This window comes from Pteropus vampyrus, unplaced genomic scaffold, assembly GCF_000151845.1.
Source record: "Pteropus vampyrus isolate Shadow unplaced genomic scaffold, Pvam_2.0 Scaffold240, whole genome shotgun sequence".
Classification (NCBI taxonomy): Eukaryota; Metazoa; Chordata; class Mammalia; order Chiroptera; family Pteropodidae; genus Pteropus; species Pteropus vampyrus.
The window spans coordinates 1,253,805-1,259,888 of NW_011889021.1; positions in this window are offsets into that span (position 1 = coordinate 1,253,805).

A 6,084-nucleotide genomic window follows, 5' to 3' on the forward strand; every position below is an offset into this window, starting at 1 on the left:
CGAGACCCACCCCAAAACGGATAATCCCATATACTGTGGTGAAAGCCGAGTTCCCCGCCGTGAGCTGTGGGAACAGAAAGGGTGTAACCTGCTCCGCCTATCATGCTTCAGAAACCTCTACCAGGGAGTAACATTTGAGCTGAATCTTGAAGGATGAGTAAGAATTCCCTGGTTTTTAGGAGAGTGGGAGGAGCTTTGCAAGCAGATGAAGCAAAGAGAAAGAGGACTTTGAGTAATTTGGTATGAAAACAGATTTTCCGGCAAGAACCTTGTTGAAAAACTTTTAATCTGTGTTTGGTGCAGAGGAGAAAAAACTCTCAGGATCCCACATGTGATAACCAAAATGTTTCCAAAGCAATGTTTATGCTAAGATGAGCAGTTGAACATGAACTTAGGTACACCTAAGGACACTTAGGTATCAAAGACCTAAAGGAAACATAGGCTATTGTCACAGTATACCAAGTTATTATTATTGCCAACATTCTGCTAAATTGAAAATTGCCAATAATTTTTGAGAATTTCTAAGAAGAGGAGCAATCTAAACAGGAATTTTATACTACAGGCAATCTCATGGAGAAATTTCAAAAAAAATTCTCAGGTAACAAAAGAACAAAAACCTCGCCAATCTTGATTTATTATCAAATTTTTCTTCTGCAAGCTAAGATCAAGAGAGGTAATTCTATAGTCCAAGTTAAGGGTCAGTGAGGTCTGTCAAACAGGAATTATTTCCTGTATTGAAATCGAAGCCATCGTTTTCTTTAAAAGTCTCTGGTATTCTAGTACATAGTTTCCACCACTCTCCCTTTAGACACATTTTCATATTATTACCTATATTTATGTATACTATAGTTTCATTTGGCTCACCCCACTCTTCCTACGATTGAGCCTAACACTTAATAAAAAAAAAAAAAAGCAGTTATAACCCTGCCGTAGGCCAATCAGTTCTTCTGCTTAGCTTAATTCGCAAGTTCTAGCCCAAGTTCTAGGAATTTTTCAGGAAACATTGAAGGAATTATATCAGCAAAAGATTTCAGATGAAATATGGGGACTTTGTTCCATGCCAGAATCCAGTCTATTTTACCTTACTTTGAAGGGCCTATGGTTCATTTCATTCTGTTATTCTTTAAAAAACAAATGAACAAAAACAAGAAAATCCAAATTTTACATATAAAAGCAAAAGTCCTAGAATAGCCAAAAGAATTATGAAAAAAAAAATAATGAAGAACTTGTATTTCAAGATTTCAAAACTTACTACAATGCCACAAAAATCAAGGTGATGTGGGATTGGCATAGAGCTAAGCATATAGATCAATGGAGTAGAACTGAAAGTCCAGAAATAAAGCCTTACTTTTATGGTCAATTGATTTTCAGCAAGTGTGCCAAAGTAGTTCAATGAGGAAAGGATAGTCTTCAAAAAAATAGTGCCTGACACATTCATATGCAAAACAAACCAAAAAACCTCTTAGATTCTTACCTCATGCACACCAAAAATGTAACCTTAAAAAGATTATAGGCCTAAATATAAAAACAAACTATAAATTGAGTAAAAGAAATTAAAGGAGAAAATCTTCATAACTTCGGATATTTTCCAGACGTGACATCAAAAGCACATGTCGTAAAAGAAAAAAAAATTGATAAATTGGGCTTTTTTTTAATTAAAATTTTTTGAGCTTCAAAAGATTGCATTAAGAGAATAAAAAGATAACTCAATGACTGAGAGAAAATGTTTGCAAATCAGAATAAAGGACATGTTATATATAATATATAAAGAACTCTTAAAACTCAGTAATAAATAAGACTAACAACCCAATTAAAAAATGGTATAAGACTTGCATAGACATTTCTATGAAGGTTATGAATGACTAATAAGCACAGGAAAAGGTGCTCCATGTCATTAGATATTAAGTAAATTAAATTAAAACCACAGTGAGATACCCCCACATACCCACTAGAATGGTTATACAGGCATCCCTTGGAGATCCTGCAGAACATCACAATAATTTCAATAAAGGGAGTCACCTTTTTGCTGGTGGAAAGTCTTGCCCTCAGTTTGTAAAAAACATATCATTTGTGAAGTGAAATAAAGCAAAGACTTAATAAATGAGGTATGTCTGTAATAAAAAATCAGACAATAACAAGTGTAGATGAAGATAGGGAGAAACTGGAACCCTCATGTATTACTGGTGTGAACATAAAATATCACAGCCATTTTGGAAAACATCTTGGTAGTTTTTTGAAGTTAAATATAAATTTACCATACTATCCAGATATTTAACTTCTAGGAATTTACCCAAAAGAAATGAAAACATATGTCTACACAAAAACTGTATATGAATGTTAATAACAGAGTTATCTGTAGTAGCCAAAAATTAGAAATAATCAGTTGATGAGTAGATAAATAGAACACAGTATGTCATACAATGAAGTATTCTTCAGCAATGAAAAGGAATGGCATACTGTTATGTGCTGCAACACAGATACATCTCAAAAACAGTATGCCAAACAAAAAGAATCCCATTAGATAAAATGCCCAGAGAAGGCAAATTTATAAAGATAGAAAGCTGATTCACAGTTGTCTGGGCCTAGGAGTGGGAGGCAAGGATTGCCTGAAAATGGATTCAAGAAAACTTTCTGGAGTGATGGTAGTCTTCTTAAACGGGATGAGTGATAGTTGCACAACTTTATAAATACAAAATATTATTGCATACAATAAGCGAATGTTATGTAAGTTTTACCTTGATAAAGCTATAAAAAGAAAAAAGACATTCATCCTATTGAATTGCATATCTCAATCTTTTAGATCCCATTTTTTATAATCACCCATTTTAGATTGTTTAAAAAAACTTTTGAAACTCATACAATGCAATAGCAAAGCAAAACAAACAAAAAACCCTACCCTATTTACAAATGGGCAAAGGACTTGAATACACATTTCTCAAAAAGAAGACATGCATTAGTATGTATGACAGGTATATGAAAAGATGCTCAACTTCATTAATCAGGGAAGTGCAAATCAAAACAATGAGATATCACTTCACACCTGTTAGAATAGCTATTATCAAAAAAACAAGTATTGGCAAAGATATGGATAAAAGAGAATCTCTGTACATTGTTGGTAAATTGGTACAGCCACTATGGAAAATAGTATGGAGGTTCCTCAAAAAATTTAAAATAGAGTTACTGTATGATCCAGCAATCCCACTTTTGAGTACATAGCCAAAGAGAATGAAATCAGGATCTTGAAGACATATCTTTATGCCAATGTTCAGTGCAGCATTATTCATAATAGCCAAGATATGGAAACAACCTAAATATCCGTTGACAGATGAATAAAGAAAATATATATGTATACACTCGTACGTATGCATGTAATGCACATACACACAGGAATACCTCATTTTATTGCACTTTATTATGCTTCACAGATGTTGCATTTTTTTTATACGTTAAAGGCAAGACCCTCTATCAGCAAAGATTACAACTTGCTTTACTGCACTGGTCTGGAATCCAACCCACAATATCTTTGAGGTGTGTGTGTGTGTGTGTGTGTGTGTGTGTGTGTGTGTATAAATATATATCATATATACGTATTATATGTATATAGAATACATATTATATATAATGGAATATTGTACAGCCTTCAAAAAGAAAGAATTCACCATTGTGACAACATGGATGAACCTGGAGGACATTATGCTCAATAAAATAAGCCAGACACATAAAGACAAATACTGCATGATTTCACTTATATATGGAATATAAAATAGGCAAACTCGTAGAAACAGAGAGTAAAATGGTGGTAGCCAGGGGCTAGGAGAAGGGAGAAATAGGGAGATGTTAGTCAAAGGGCACAAAGTTTCAGTTATGCAAGGTGATCTAATGTATAGTATGGCAACTATTGCTTATAATACTGTATCATATACTTGAAATTTGCTTAGAGGTTAGATCATAACTGTTCTTACTACAAAATAAGAAGAAAATATCAACAATGTGAGGTGACAGTGCTATGAAAAAAACTGAAAATTGAAAATGTGCAAGTAAAATCCCCCAATTCTAAATTTAATATGCAACATAAAAATTTTATAAATACATGGAAAAGTTAAAGAAGACTCTCATAACTGAAGACTCAATATTATAAAGATAACAGTTCTCCGAAAATTCATCTATAGGATCAAAGCAATACCAATTGATTTTGCATGTGTATAGGTGTGGATGTGTGTGAGGAATAGGACAATTTAGAGAACTAGGTCTAAAATTAAAATATTAAAATGGAAAGAGTAAGGTATACCCTAAACATTTGTGAAAAGGGAGAACAATGTGTGATGAATTGTTCCACCAGATAACAAGACCTAATATAAACTATGGTTTTAAGGCTGTGTAGCATTAGCATAAGAAAACACAAAAAGATCAATGAAATAGCATAGACACTGCAGAAATAGTATCAAACATGCTGACTCTTGATTTACAAGGAAGGTAGCATTGCAGTAAAGTATAGAAAGCATAGTGTTTTTGGTAAATAATGAAACAATAAATTGAAACAATTGGATACCCATATGAAAAAAAATTAAATGACCTCTACCTTACTCTTAGACAAAAATCAGTTCTAGTTGGGTTATATATCTAAATGTAAAAGGCAAAATAATAAAGTTCCCAGAAGAAAATATAGAAGAATATCTCTATTATCTTAAGGTAACTAATGAATTTTTCAATAGGACACTAAAGCACTAACTATAAAAAATGAGCACCTTGACTACACTAAAATTAAAACTCCTCATTCATCAAAAAACACTATTAAGAAAGTGAAAGGGCAAGCCACAAAGTAAGCAATATAGTTAACTGACAAAAGAGTGGTATTCAGAATAAAGGGTGCTTATAAATTGATATCAAAAGACAGCCCAAAAATGAAATGGAAAAGAGCACTGAATAGGCACTGCACAGAAGAAAAAAACCTTAATGGAAAATAAATATATGAAAATATGCTAAATCACACAAGTAATCTGGGAAATGAGAGCAAAGAAAAACAATGAGATGCCCATCAGATTGGCAAAATTTTCAAAGTCTCACAATACTTGGTATTGGCAAGAATGTGGAGCAAGAAGAACTTTCATACATTGCTCAGAAAATGAGATATAAACTGTTAAAACCACTTCGGAAAATAGATTGACATCTCCTACCAAAGTTGAACATGCAATTCTATTCCTACTTAGGTACACATTCTAGGGAAACTTTTACATGTTTAAGAAACTTGTAGAAGAATGTTCATCTTTAGTAATAGCCCCAAACTGAAAACAACCCAGATATCCATTAAGAATAAAGGCATAAATAAACTGAAGTATACTTATACAATGAAATACTATACAATTAATATAACTACAGCTATGTACATCAAATATTTATTTGTTTGTTTTTAGGAACTGTAGCAGAGATGTCTAGCTTGCCACCAAAAATCTGTGCTTTTCTAGAACAGAGTTGTCACTAGGAAGAGTCTACCCAGCCAGAGACTACATTTGCCAGATGTCTCACCCCACTTTACAATATTAGGCATGATAACATGACTGTATTATAGTCAGAGAAATGTGAAGAGATTGTGTCACCCGTTCCAGGTCTTGGCTGTAAACACCTCCCACATGGCATTTCTAACTGGAATGGAGACAGCCCTAGGGTTACCATGCTAGAAGCTGAGTCCCTGGCCATGCTGTTGACCTGTTAACCTGCCCAGTACTGCTATGTGAACAAGAAATAAGCTTCTACTTAATTTAGGTGGTTATACATTTAGGATCTATTTGTTTTAGCAATTTGCTCACCCTAATTCAGAAATGAGAACCTTTAAATGAAGTGCTGACTAGCAAAAACCTAAAAATATGGAGCAGGGGCTTAGCCATAGTGGATGGTGAAAAAATAGATACCACGGGCTGGAAAAACAGAGCCCATGATATGCAACAACATACATTTGGAAGAATAATAGTAGACTATCCATCTAATCAAGGGATCTTGAATTTCTATTAAAAAAAGCAGGGGAATAATGATAAATATAAAAATAAAAAGGTGATGATGAAGAAGGATGTGATTAAGCAAAGACTAATA